This window comes from Bombina bombina, chromosome 1, assembly GCF_027579735.1.
Source record: "Bombina bombina isolate aBomBom1 chromosome 1, aBomBom1.pri, whole genome shotgun sequence".
In the NCBI taxonomy this organism is placed as follows: domain Eukaryota; kingdom Metazoa; phylum Chordata; class Amphibia; order Anura; family Bombinatoridae; genus Bombina; species Bombina bombina.
This window is the reverse complement of record NC_069499.1, coordinates 1,363,067,989-1,363,083,298: the sequence shown is the minus strand read 5'-3', so window position 1 is coordinate 1,363,083,298 and position 15,310 is coordinate 1,363,067,989. Positions and strand designations below refer to the sequence as shown.

The 15,310-nt window shown below is 42.7% G+C and overlaps 1 protein-coding gene across 2 annotated transcripts in view; it reads right to left on the bottom strand.

Annotated features, from left to right (window-relative positions):
• The window catches only part of LOC128650146 (methanethiol oxidase-like), a 169,632-nt gene that overhangs the window by 102,596 nt on the left and 51,726 nt on the right, over positions 1–15,310 (bottom strand). The gene's annotated exons all lie outside the window — the stretch shown is intronic.

Genomic DNA, 15,310 nt, shown 5'->3' with positions numbered 1-15,310 from the left:
TGGGAAGTCAAGATTCCTAGTTCCATTTCTATTATGTGTATTGCTGATGCCCTGCATCTTTCCCTGATCTTATGTGCCATAAATTTGTCTGGCGTATTCGCATAGACAAAGTATTGTGATTTGAGCCGATGTGCCGTTCTCGACACTTGTGAGTTAAGTATCGTTGTTAGGGTATGTTTTTTATCTTGTAGGATGCGTAATGTCGCTGTTTTTTTGGTCACTCTGTGTTGTCTCTCCAATGTTTCAATTTCTTTGTGGAGTTGGTCAAGTTGGCTCTGTTCTTCCTGTTAACTTTGGCTTTTACTTGGCTCAACAGTCCTCTAAGTGCTGCTTTATGAGCAGCCCATAAGTACATTGGATTTATTGTAGAGTCATTGTTAATCGTACAATATTCTGTCATGGAGCGTAGTATGTCATTGTGAGTCTGAGTGTTTTTTAAGAGTGTATTGTCATACGTCCAGGTCCTGCTTCTATTTGTATCTCTTAATCCCTCTAAATCAACTGAGATTACGGAATGGTCTGACCACATGTATGCGTATATGCTCGAACTGTGTAGCATAGGTTGAAGTATCTGGCTAATATATATGTAGCCTAATCTGACGTAGGGGTTATGAGCAGTGGAATAGAATGTAGTATTGGTGGTCGCACCATATAGTGTGTTCCATGTGTCTATCAGGGTATGTGGTGCAAGTGAGTCCTGTATTGTTTTGACTATGCGGTTGTGACAGTGGTTTTTGTGAGTCAGTGGCTTGTCATTTGATGGTTGGAGTAGAGTCATAGTTATGTTAAAGTCCCCTGCTAATATAATTTTGGTTTGTGACCACTGTGTCAGGAGATGGACAATGTCTGCAAAGAATGTATGTTGGTTGTCATTGGGGGCATAAATGTTACATAGGGTTACTTTCTAGAATGCGCCCTCTCACTATCAGGTATCTTCCGTCTGGATCCGCCGTTGTGCTGTCATGAAAGAAACTCACAGAAGAATGGATTAGGATAGAGACCCCGCAAGTGTTAGTGGGTGCCGTCGAATGAAAGTGTGTAGTGAAGTGTTTAGCCCAGTATTTTGGTATATTTTCCCTGAGAAGGTGAGTTTTCTGTAGAAACACCAGTTTGGCGTTCAGTGCCCTATACTGATTCATTGCCGTCCTGCGTTTAATATCAGTATTTAGCCCCCTAACATTATGGGATATCAATTTAATCTTAGTATTCATAGGTAATTGCACTATTTTGTTCTATTATGTACTGTGAATCGAGCTTGTGTGTGGAGGTCAGTAAGCAGATTATCTTACCCCAGGTCCCCTGGCCCAATGGGTTACCTTTCACCGTGTGGACTTGCTTCCTGGAGGAGTCGCTGAGAGGGGGAGAGAACAATAGGGATACATAACTAATTATTAAAAAATCAACATTTAACTGGTCCCCAACAGTGGGACAACTTGTTTGTAATACAAAGTAATTCAGAGTTCGAAAGTTTGCCACTCGACCCTATGCAGTGGGGAACAGGTATTTGCCCCCATTTCTGTACCTTTGTTGCGGCAGAGACCACGGAGCAGTCCCACCTCGATAATGTCTAAGGCAGTCAGTAGTAGTGAGGAAGCCTGTTTGACCCATGTCTCTGAATATTTTTAGATAAAAAGTTTAAGAGTGGTCAACTCCTCAGCCTTTTTTTTGTGTCCATAAACACCTGTCTCATATCTATAGGACTCAGTGGTGTGTCCTACAGCCCTTGAATCTGTGTCTCACTGAAGAGGTTAAAGAGAGCCACAATACCTCTTCTCTGGAATCATTTGTTTTTTGCCTCTTGTGGTTGACCTTCTGCCAGGACATTTGGGCGGTAGAGGTTGTGGTGGTACTTTTCTGTAGCAATGAAACATTTTGTTCCGGAAGGACCGGGGACTCCAAGCCCAACACCCTGCATACTTCCGGTATATCCTCCTATTCCTTGATGTTGATTGTTTTGGAGTCTTTTATGATGGTTAGAACAAAGGGGAAGCCCCATCTATATGGGATCTGCTGTTTTCGCAGAATGATGGTAAGTGGTCTCAGCGTGCCTCTCCGCTGCAGGGTGTGTAAACTCAGGTCTTGGTAGAACTGAATCACGTTCCCCTGGAATTTGAATTTTGGGTTCTTCCTTGAAGCTTGAAGTATTTTTTCTTTGTCTGGAAAAAAAGGTAAATTTGACAATTACATCTCGTGGGGGTATGCCATTTTTCATTTTAGCCTTGAGGGCTCTGTCTGCTCCTTCAACATGGAATGTGTACTTGGGAGGCGACCCTGTTATTTGGCTGAAGAGTTGTGCAATGTATGCTGGGATGTCTTTGCTAGCTACATCCTCTGGAACCCCTTTTAACCTGATGTTGTAACTGTTTGTGATATTTCATCTACGTTTTCCACCATTGCATCTTTTTGGTCCTCCAATATATCAATCCTGTTCCCCATATCTGTGAGGTCGGATTTAATTTTAGCTAGGCTAGAAGTCACGGAGGTATGAATTGAATCTATCTTCTCCCGTAGCTTTTCAAAATTATCCGCAATATCTTTCTTGGAGACCAGAGTTCGTAAGTCTGCTTTGGTGATAGGGGAGTGATCTTCAGTTTTTTGCACAGAGTTTTGATGTGATTCGTCTTCTGCTTCCACATCTTTATTGGTTTTAGATGGATGAGAAGGCTTAAAAAAAGAAGACATTGTAGAAGATGTGCCGGAGTTTGCTGTTTTATCTCCTTTCCTCCCTCTTCTAGTGGCCATTTCTCTAATAGGTTTAACACCTCAGCCTCTGGCTGCAGCTTGTATCAGTGATTCAGAACAGACATATATTTGGACCAAAGAAGACAAAGGACCTCACCTCCTCTCCTCCCAAGATATGCCGTTGTAGTTGATGAATCAAGGAGCAAGCGGCCTCTGTAGCTAGAGTTAGGGATTCGACAGAGTTGGAGTAATTATGGAAGTTGCATGGGTATCTTTCAGTGAGCCGTATTCATGTGACAGACAGGTGGGTCTCGCCGCAGCCCCGCTTTTTCCATATGGTGAGGCAGGTGTTCCCCAATATTTTTCCCTAGGGTCTTCATGTTAATTGCGTTAGGCCCAGAAAGTGACTCAGCCGACCCAATCAGTGATCAGTCTGTAGGGATCCTCAGTGGGCTGGTGTGTGAACCACTAATTGTCCCAAAGTGTCTCTGCAAAGCAGGGGACTTTTGACCTGTAGCAGGGTTGGCCTTAATTAAGTAGGGTGCAAGTTCGTCACATTTGCAGTGTTGGTCCCCTATCAAGCCAGCTTTTATAAGGCTTCTCTCAGTGTCTAAAGTCCTGTGCATGAGGAATTAAATATAAGGCCCGCGTCCTTCTGTGTAAAACTGACAGCCACCCCCAATGGACAGTTCAACAGCTTGTTATAGGAGTCTCCCAGGCCAAAAGTCAGGACCCCTAAATAAGGTGTTTTGGACGGGTTGTATGGCTTTCTGTGTGGGCCAGGTGTTTTTAATACAGCAGTGTCCACCTCCATGTGCTTTCGTTTCTTGGTGAGGCGTTCTATGCATGTGGGGCAAACTGTTGCGCACTTACTTATCTCCTAAAATGGTGGCGCTCCGTGTCTGTTTCCTCTGCTGAAGACTGCGGATGAGAGCGGGGTTTCAGCAGATGGCTGTGTGACTCCACCCGGTAAAGTTACCCTGTAGGCCCGGGTGGTGGGTAGATGTGGCTGCTCCGGGATGGTGTCTCCTCACATCTGATATGGGCAGAAAAGCTGTTGGGCCATGTGGCTTTGCTGCTTGATTAGGCCCGGTATAGGCCGCAAGTGTCAGCTGCAAGATGGGTTGCGCCACAGGCGCTTCTTTCCGTCTTACCTCCTCAAATTTTATCCAAAAAGTCTCTATTGGAAACCCGGTGTTATGGGATCCCTTCAGCTAGGTAATCTCTAGGTGTTTTGGGTGGTAAATACCCTTTTTAAAACTTTAATACTGTGTATACCACAGGAGCTCAGCTCAGGCACGTCTGTCCTCTTTGCTAGCTGGCTCCACCCCCCGATAGATTTATATTTAGAGGATCTTAGGAAAGCAATTAACACCCTGCTATGAGACATAGGCTGGGTATCTTTCAGCTCCTTCCTTTAAGTTGGGAAAGAGTGGCGGCGAGATTTAAATCTCTGGTGGTGAGAGGCAGCGTTTGGTTGCAAAAAGGAAATGGAGAACAGGGGGAGTCATGACAAGGCTGATGGGAGGGGCGGTCCACCACAGGTTTGCCTGTGTGCCCTTCCCCCATGTAGGTAGGCCAGAAGAACTCAGAAACCCCTAAGTATCATTTCCTACCGAGCAGAGAGCCCTCTGCAGTAGTCCAGAAGCCGCTGTCCTCTTGTTGTCCTGGGTTTTTTATAGATATTTTGATATGCCACCATAGTTGGGCTTGTCAACTCGAGTTATATATTTGTACTTAATAAAGTTTTTTATACCCACGAAAAGTGTGTCAGTTTCAATTATTTATTATTATGTTAGTTATTTAATATTATTTAAGTCGGTTAAGTCTTAGACTGGGGAGAGACTGTGTAGGCCTTTTACCCTTAAGTTAGTGTACGGACCTTTAATGGGCCTGTAGTGGGCTAAGGGTTAAGGCCTTAGGGAAAGGGACAGGAGAAGAGGTGGTGTATAGTTAGCAAAAGTCTTGCAGATCAGTGGGAGGCTTCCTACCTTTAAAAAGCCATGCTTTTTTTCATAATAGAGTTGTCCAGCCTCTTTCTCCTGTGATCCTGAAGTGAAAGGTTTCCCCCTCCCTCCCCTTTGCTGGAGGCACATAAAAAAATAGAGAAGCAACAAACAAAATCACAAATTACATAGAAATACTAGTTAACGTAATGGCGGGAACGGTTTTAATCAAATCCATTTGTGTAAGATCATTACTGTAATATAGGAACCTCCCTCGGATGACTAGCTGGTCTATGTGTCTAGTGGTCACCGAGCCTTATGAAGGAGAGTATGACACCCTAAGGCAAGAGGCAGCAACTGGTTGCAAAAATGAAATGGAAAACAGGGAGACTCATGGCCAGGCTGACGGGAGGGGCAGTCCACCACAAGTTCGCCTGTGTGCCCTTCCCCCCATGTAGGTAGGCCAGAAGAACTCAGAAACCCCTAAGTATAATTTCCTACCAAGCAGAGGGCCCTCTGCAGTAGTACGGAAGCTGCTGTCCTCTTGTTGTCCTGGGTTTTTTAATAGATATTTAGATATGCCGCCATAGTTGGGTTTGTCAGCTCGAGTTATATATTTGTACTTAATACAGTTGGCTGTGACGGCCTGTTTTTTTCTACCCACGAAAAGTGTGCAGTTTCAATTATTTATTATTATGTTAGTTATTTATTATTATTTAAGTCACTTAAGTCTTAGGGGCCTATGTATCAAAGGTGTTGCTGACCTGATCAGACAGTGCGGATCAGGTCCGCAAGACCTCACTGAATGCGGAGAGCAATACGCTCTTCGTATTCAGCAATGCACCAGCAGCTCACAAGAACTGCTAGTTCCACGCAGCCCCCTGCACACTCGCGGCCAATACAGGGAGTGCAGAATTATTAGGCAAGTTGTATTTTTGAGGATTAATTTTATTATTGAACAACAACCATGTTCTCAATGAACCCAAAAAACTCATTAATATCAAAGCTGAATAGTTTTGGAAGTAGTTTTTAGTTTGTTTTTAGTTATAGCTATTTTAGGGGGATATCTGTGTGTGCAGGTGACTATTACTGTGCATAATTATTAGGCAACTTAACAAAAAACAAATATATACCCATTTCAATTATTTATTTTTACCAGTGAAACCAATATAACATCTCAACATTCACAAATATACATTTCTGACATTCAAAAACAAAACAAAAACAAATCAGTGACCAATATAGCCACCTTTTTTTGCAAGGACACTCAAAAGCCTGCCATCCATGGATTCTGTCAGTGTTTTGATCTGTTCATCATCAACATTGCGTGCAGCAGCAACCACAGCCTCCCAGACACTGTTCAGAGAGGTGTACTGTTTTCCCTCCTTGTAAATCTCACATTTGATGATGGACCACAGGTTCTCAATGGGGTTCAGATCAGGTGAACAAGGAGGCCATGTCATTATATTTTCTTCTTTTATACCCTTTCTTGCCAGCCACGCTGTGGAGTACTTGGACGCGTGTGATGGAGCATTGTCCTGCATGAAAATCATGTTTTTCTTGAAGGATGCAGCCTTCTTCCTGTACCACTGCTTGAAGAAGGTGTCTTCCAGAAACTGTCAGTAGGACTGGGAGTTGAGCTTGACTCCATCCTCAACCCGAAAAGGCCCCACAAGCTCATCTTTGATGATACCAGCCCAAACCAGTACTCCACCTCCACCTTGCTGGCGTCTGAGTCGGACTGGAGCTCTCTGCCCTTTACCAATCCAGCCACGGGCCCATCCATCTGGCCAATCAAAACTCACTCTCATTTCATCAGTCCATAAAACCTTAGAAAAATCAGTCTTGAGATATTTCTTGGCCCAGTCTTGACGTTTCAGCTTGTGTGTCTTGTTCAGTGGTGGTCGTCTTTCAGCCTTTCTTACCTTGGCCATGTCTCTGAGTATTGCACACCTTGTGCTTTTGGGCACTCCAGTGATGTTGCAGCTCTGAAATATGGCCAAACTGGTGGCAAGTGGCATCTTGGCAGCTGCACGCTTGACTTTTCTCAGTTCATGGGCAGTTATTTTGCGCCTTGGTTTTCCACACGCTTCTTGCGACCCTGTTGACTATTTTGAATGAAACGCTTGATTGTTCGATGATCACGCTTCAGAAGCTTTGCAATTTTAAGAGTGCTGCATCCCTCTGCAAGATATCTCACTATTTTTGACTTTTCTGAGCCTGTCAAGTCCTTCTTTTGATCCATTTTGCCAAAGGAAAGGAAGTTGCCTAATAATTATGCACACCTGATATAGGGTGTTGATGTCATTAGACCACACCCCTTCTCATTACAGAGATGCACATCACCTAATATGCTTAATTTGTAGTAGGCTTTCGAGCCTATACAGCTTGGAGAAAGACAACATGCATAAAGAGGATGATGTGGTCAAAATACTCATTTGCCTAATATTTCTGCACTCCCTGTAGGCCGCCACCAGGAAGGTGTCAATCAAACCGATCATACTCAATCGGGTTGAATTGTGGCGATTCCTGTCCACCCGCTCAGAGCAGATGGACAGGGTTATGGAGCAGCGGTCTTTAGACCGCTGCTTCATAACTGCTGTTCCTGGCGAGTCTGAACACTCACCAGAAACACGGGCCCACAAGCTCCATACGGAGCTTGATAAATGGGCCTCTTAGACTGGGGAGAGACCATGTAGGCCTTTTACCCTTAAGATTTTGCTCTGTGTGACATGTTATAGCCATGTGGTGTCCAAATACTATTGTTTACCTGGGGAAAAGATTATGTTGAGGACACACATTTATTTGGATGGTTTATTTTTTTTGCAATAACCACCATAATAAATTTGTGTCCTCAATATAAGCAAGGAGAAAAATAAGCTAGCCAGCCTGGGTCAGTGTCTAAATGCAGAAAAGAATATTGTGTAAATATCACTTAATCTACTGCAGTGCAGCCTGTACAAAATGCTTATAAGCTTGGTTAGTGTCTAAATGCAGAAAAAAATAGTATGTAAATATCACCTGATCTGCAGCCTGTACAAAGCGGCTGACTAGTTTATTTTTATTTTACAGGCAAGTTTGTATTTATTTTAACTAGGTAGAATAGTTATTAACTATTTAATAACTACCTAGCTAAAATAAATACAAATTTACCTGTAAAATAAAACCTAACCTATGTTACAATAACACCTAACACTACACTACAATTAAATCAATTCCCTAAATTAAATACAATTAAATAAATTAAATAAAATTAGCTAAATCACAAAAAAGCCCCACTAAATTACATAAAATAAAAAACAAATTACAAGATCTTTAAACTAATAACACCTAATCTAAGAGCCCTATCAAAATAAAAAAGCCCCCCCAAAATAAAAAAAACCCTAGCCTAAACTAAACTACCAATAGCCCTTAAAATGGCCTTTTGCGGGGCATTGCCCCAAATGAATCAGCTCTTTTACCTGTAAAAAAATACAAACAACGCCCCAACAGTAAAACCCACCACCCACACAACCAACCCCCCAAATAAAATACTAACTAAAAAAACCTAAGCTCCCCATTGCCCTGAAAAGGGCATTTGGATGGGCATTGCCCTTAAAAGACATTTAGCTCTATTTCAGCCCAAAGCCCTAACCTAAAAAATAAACCCACCCAATACACCCTTAAAAAATCCTAACACTAACCCCCGAAGATTCACTTACCGTGAGAAGTCTTCATCCAAGCGGCAAGATGTCCTCAACGAAGCCGGCAGAAGTGGTCCTCCAGATGGGCAGAATTGGTCCTTCAGACGGGCAGAAGTCTTCACCCAGACGGCATCTTCTATCTTCATCCTTCCGACGCAGAGCGGCTCCATCTTCAAGACATCCAGCACGGAGCATCCTCTTCAAACAACGTCTTCTTCAGAATGAATATCTCTTTAAGGGTTTAGTTTAGGCTAGGGTTTTTTTTATTTGGGGGGGGGGGGGGCTTTTTATTTTGATAGGGCTCTTAGATTAGGTGTAATTAGTTTAATGATCTTGTAATTTGTGTTTTATTTTCTGTAATTTAGTGGGGATTTTTTTGTGATTTAGCTAATTTCATTTAATTTATTTAATTTAGGGAATTGATTTAATTGTAGTGTAGTGTTAGGTGTTATTGTGTGTTATTGTTGAAGTAATATCTAGATAGATACCGTGCACATTTCTGGAGCAGTACATGACAGGGAACTTTTTTTCCACCTACTGTTCTTGCAAATTTATAACATAGTTTTAAAACTGCTGCCATTTATTGCTCCAGTCATTTGCACATTCCTACACCTCCCTACTTGCTTATCAGCCCACCTGTAACCCCTATAAGCACCCCCTGTGTAACTTACGTAAGCCCCATTAGCACCCCCTGTATCCCCTATAAGCATCCCCTGTGTAACTCACGTAACCCCATAAGCACCCCCTTAGCCCCCCAGGCACGACAAGTCGGCGGCACAGGATGGACCAATTTGTAAATTCAATGTAGGTGGGCAAATCAAATGGAATACGGACCGATCAGATAATTCATAGGAAAAAAGCATTACTGTATTATCTGATTACTCCGTGTAGTCACTGTCTTGACAACCAAGGAATTGTTCGTGCATGCGCAATGAAGATTACAAGCCATAGAATTCCTCGACTCTTTGTTCTAAAATAAGTCACCTTAAACAGCTGTTTGGAGGAGGTTGGGCCTCTTGCGCATGTGCATTGAGCGCCACACACCTCCAACAGCTGATTTCACGTCACCGGAAGTGACGTAGTACCCGCATTCTTATGGTATACAACTTATCTTAGAATACAGGCCTTGCAGGCAAACAATTTCTTAATAGATGATTAACAAATTTATCTAGTTACTTCAAAACTAATTTTTTTCAAAAATAGGAGATCCCAAACTTTATTTAAATATGTCTGTGTTCATGCAATCCACAACAGGATACTAAGGGCGTGATCCGATAAAGATCGTAGTTTGTGGTGCAAGCGAGGGAACCCCCGCCGCCCGTAGTTTAAGCTCGCAACTCGAGCTATCCCATATACGGCGCCGTCAGATGCTAAAGTGCCGTAAGTCAGATAAACCAGCGATGTCCAGAAATCTGCGTAAGTACAAATTTCTGGAGTCGCCAGTGACTTACGGCACTTTAGAAACTGCCGGCGTCTACAAAACCTGACTAAGTTATGAAATCACCCGTACTGTCTAACACGCCTCCCAAACATAGCCCGACATGTCTAACCCTCTATCCGCTATCCCCCCTCACTCTCCTAATAATAAATGCATTAACCCCTAAACCGCCGCTCCCGGACCCCGCCGCCACCTAATAAAGTTATTAACCCCTAAACCGCCGCTCCTGGACCCCGCCACCACCTACATTAACTACCCCCTAATATGAGTTCCTACCCCGCCGCCAGCTATATTACCTACCCCCTAATGTGAGCCCCTATACCATCGCCAGCTATATTACCTACCCCCTAATGTGAGTTCCTACCCCGCCGCAAACTACATTACCTACCCCCTAATGTGAGCTCCTACCCCGCCGCCACCTACATTAACTACCCCCTAATGTGAGCCCCTATACCGCCGCCAGCTATATTACCTACCCCCTAATGTGAGCTCCTACCCCGCCGCCACCTACATTAACTACCACCTAATGTGAGCCCCTATACCGCCGCCAGCTATATTACCTACCCCCTAATGTGAGCTCCTACCCCGCCGCCAGCTATATTAAAATTATTAAACCCTAATCTAATCCCCCTACCCCGCCGCCAGCTACATTAAATAATTAACCCCTAATCTAATCCCCCTACACCGCTGCCACCTATATTAAATTAATTAACCCCTAAAATACTAAACTATCCCTACCACTAAACCTAAGTCTAACCCTACAAATAGCCCTGAAAAGGGCTTTTTGCGTGGCATTACCCCAAAGTAAACAGCTCTATTGGCAGCCCTTAAAAGGGCTTTTTGCGGGGCATGCCCCAAAGAAATCAGCTCTTTTACCAGCCCTTAAAAGGGCTTTTGGCGGGCATTGTCACAAAGAAATCAGCTCTTTTGCCTATAATCTAAATCCCCCTACACCGCCGCCACCTATAATAAATGTATTACCCCTAATCTAATCCCCCTACCCCGCCGCCAGCTACATGAAATAATTAACCCCTAATCTAATCCCCCTACACCGCCACCACCTATATTAAATTAATTAACCCCTAAAATACTAAACTATCCCTACCACTAAACCTAAGTCTAACCCTACAAATAGCCCTGAAAAGTGCTTTTTGCGTGGCATTACCCCAAAGTAAACAGCTCTATTGCCTATAATCTAAATCCCCCTACACCGCCGCCACCTATAATAAATGTATTACCCCTAATCTAATCCCCCTACACTGCCGCCACCTATATTAAATAGATTACCCCTAATCTAATCCCCCTACACCGCCGCCAGCTATATTAACTATATTAACCCTAATTATATTAGGGTTAATATAGTTAATATAGTTATTATATTATATATATTAACTATATTAACCCTAATTATATTAGGGTTAATATAGTTAACATCGTTATTATATATATATCCTATACTATAAAAGGCCAAGTGTGTGTGTCCGAAGCTGTCATGCGCAGTAGAGACAGCACGATGACAAACGCACCAAAAAAAATTCCCTACCCTATTCTAGATTAAAAAAGTTAAAGGGACACTGTACCCAAAAAATTTCTTTTGTAATTCAGAAAGAGCATGCAATTTTAAGCAACTTTCTAATTTACTCCTATTATCAATTTTTCTTTGTTCTCTTGCTATCATTATTTGAAAAAGAAGGCATCTAAGCTTTTTTTTGGTTTCAGTACTCTGGACAGCACTTTTTTATTGGTGGATGAATTTATCCACCAATCAGCAAGGACAACCCAGGTTGTTCACCAAAAATGGGCCGGCATCTAAACTTACATTCTTGCATTTCAAATAAAGATAGCAAGATAATTAAGAAAATTTGATAATAAAGAGCGTAAAAGAGAGGGGTGAGAGAGAGAGCGGAAAAGAGAGGGGGAGAGAGAGTGCAAAATAGAGGGGGAGAGAGAGCGCAAAAGAGAGGGGGAGAGAGAGAGCGCAAAAGAGGGGGGGAGAGAGAGCGCAAAAGAGGGGGGAGAGAGAGAGCGCAAAAGAGGGGGGGAGAGAGAGAGCACAAAAGAGGGGGGGGGGAGAGAGCACAAAAGAGGGGGGAGAGAGAGCACAAAAGAGGGGGGAGGGAGAGAGCACAAAAGAGGGGGAGAGAGAGCGCAAAAGAGAGGGGGAGAGAGCTCAAAAGAGAGGTGGAGAGAGAGAGCTCAAAAGAGAGGGGGAAAGAAAGCGCAAAAGAGAGGGGGAGAGAGAGCAAAAGAGAGGGGGAGAGAGAGAGCGCAAAAGAGGGGGAGAGAGAGAGCCCAAAAGAGGGGGGAGAGAGAAAGCGCAAAAGAGAGGGGGGAGAGAGAGAGCTCAAAAGAGAGGGGGAGAGAAAGCGCAAAACAGAGGGGGAGAGAGAGCGCAAAAGAGGGGGAGAGAGAGAGCGCAAAATAGAGGAGGAGAGAGAGCGCAAAAGAGAGGGGGGAGAGAGATCGCAAAAGAGGGGGGGAGAGAGCGCAAAAGAGGGGGGGAGAGAGAGAGCGCAAAAGAGGGGGGAGAGAGAGAGCGCAAAAGAGGGGGGAGAGAGAGAGCGCAAAAGAGGGGGGGAGAGAAAGAGCACAAAAGAGGGGGGAGAGAGAGCGCAAAAGAGGGGGGAGAGAGAGAGCAAAAAAGAGGGGGAGAGAGAGCGCAAAAGAGAGGGGGAGAGAGTTCAAAAGAGAGGTGGAGAGAGAGAGCTCAAAAGAGAGGGGGAAAGAAAGCGCAAAAGAGAGGGGGAGAGAGAGCAAAAGAGAGGGGGAGAGAGAGAGCGCAAAAGAGGGGGAGAGAGAGAGCCCAAAAGAGGGGGGAGAGAGAGCGCAAAAGAGAGGGGGGGAGAGAGAGAGCTTAAAAGAGAGGGGGAGAGAAAGCGCAAAAGAGAGGGGGGAGAGAGAGAGTAAAAGAGAGGGGGAGGGAGAGAGCGCAAGGGGTGGGACCGCTGTACCCTGCAAAAAATGGCCCGTGTGAACGGGCTTTAGGACTAGTTAAGTATAATAACCCTATCTAACTCTAACATCCCTAACTAAATTCTTATTAAAATAAATCTAATTAATATTAATATTATTAATTAAAATATTCCTATTTAAATCTAAATACTTACCTATAAAATAAGCCCTAAGATAGCTACAATGTAATTAATAATTACATTGTAGCTATTTTAGGGTTTATATTTATTTTACAGGTAACTTGGTATTTATTTTAACTAGGTACAATAGCTATTAAATAGTTAATAACTATTTAATAGCTACCTAGTTAAAATAATTACCAATTTACCTGTAAAATAAATCCTAACCTAAGTTACAAATACAGCTACACTATCAATAAATTAAATAAACTACAAATATCTAAACTAAGATACAATTAAATAAACTAAACTAAATTACAAAAAACAAACACTAAATTACAAAAAATAAAAAAGACTACAAGATTTTTAAGCTAATTACACCTATTCTAAGCCCCCTAATAAAATAATAAAGCCCCCCAAAATAAAAAAAATTCCCTACCCTATTCTAAATTTAAAAAGTTAAAGGGACACTGTACCCAAAAAAATTATTTTGTAATTCAGAAAGAGCATGCAATTTTAAGCAACTTTCTAATTTACTCCTATTATCAATAAGCTTTTTTTGGTTTCAGTACTCTGGACAGCACTTTTTTATTGGTGGATGAATTTATCCACCAATCAGCAAGGACAACCCAGGTTGTTCACTAAAAATGGACCGGCATCTAAACTTACATTCTTTCATTTCAAATAAAGATACAAAGAGAATGAAGAAAATTTGATAATAGGAGTACATTGGAAAGTTGCTTAAAATTTCATGCTCAATCTGAATCACAAAATAAAATTTTTGGGTACAGTGTCCCTTTAACAGCTCTATTACCTTACCAGCCCTTAAAAGGGCCTTTTGCGGGGCATGCCCCAAAGAAATCAGCTCTTTTGCCTGTAAAAAACAACCACAATACCACCCCCCAATATTACAACCCACCACCCACATACCCCTATTCTAAACCCACCCAAACCCCCCTTAAATAAACCTAACACAACCCCTCTGAAGATCTCCCTACCTTGTCTTCACCCAGCCGGGCAGAACTCTTCATCCGATCCGGGCGATGTCTTCAATCAAGCGGCAGAGAAGAAGTCTTCCATCCGGGCGATGTCTTCAATCAAGCGGCAGAGAAGAAGTCTTCCATCCGGGCAATATCTTCAATCAAGCGGCAAAGAAGAGGTCCTCCATTGGGGCGAAGTTTTCTTCCAAGCGGCATCTTCAATCTTCTTTCTTCGCTCAGCCAATCGGATTGAACTTGAATCTGATTGGCTGGAGTTGCAGTGGCGGTAAATATGCCTGTACGCTCCCTTTTTGGAGCCTAACGCAGCCCTTCTGAGAACTCTAAATACCAGCGTTGTTTAAAAGGTGCGGGGGAAAAAATACACGCGTAGCTAACGCACCCCTTTGGCCGCAGAACTCTAAATCTAGCCGTTAGGGTTTATTTTATAAGTAAGTATTTAGATTTAAATAGGAATATTTTAATTAATAATATTAATATTAATTAGATTTATTTTAATAAGAATTTAGTTAGGGATGTTAGAGTTAGATAGGGTTATTATACTTAATATATATATATATAATATAATAACAATATTAACTATATTAACCCTAATATAATTAGGGTTAATATAGTTAATATATATAATATAATAACTATATTAACTATATTAACCCTAACATAATTAGGGTTAATATAGTTAATATAGCTGGCGGTGGTGTAGGGGGATTAGATTAGGGGTTAATCTATTTAATATAGGTGGCGGCGGTGTAGGGGGATTAGATTAGGGGTTAATACATTTATTATAGGTGGCGGCGGTGTAGGGGGATTTAGATTAGTTGCAAAACAGCTGATTTCTTTGTTACAATGCCCCGCAAAAAAAGCCCTTTTAAGGGCTGGTAAAAGAGCTGATTTCTTTGGGGAAATGCCCCGCAAAAAGCCCTTTTAAGGGCTGGCAATAGAGCTGTTACTTTGGGGCAATGTCACGCAAAAGGCCCTTTTAAGGGCTGGTAATAGAGGTAATTACTTTAGGGGGATTAGATTAGGGGTTAATGTATTTAATATAGCTGGCGGCGGTGTAGGGGGATTAGATTAGGGGTTAATACATTTAATATAGCTGGCGACGGTGTAGGGGGATTAAATTAGGGGTTAATACATTTAATATAGCTGGCGGCAGTGTAGGGGGATTAAATTAGGGGTTAATACATTTAATATAGCTGGCGGCGGTGTAAGGGGCTCACATTAGGGGGTAGTTTAATATAGCTGGTAGCGGGGTAGGAGCTCACATTAGGGGTTATGTAATGTAGCTGGCGACGGTGTAGGGGGATCACATTAGGGGGTTATACATTTAATGTAGGTGGCGGCGGGGTCCGGTGGTTTAGGGGTTAAATACTTTATTAGGGATTGCGGCGGGGGATCGCGGTTGACAGGTAGATAGACATTGCGCATGCGTTAGGTGTTAGGTTTTATTTAGCAGCTAGTTTAGGGAGTTACGGGGCTCCAATAGACAGCG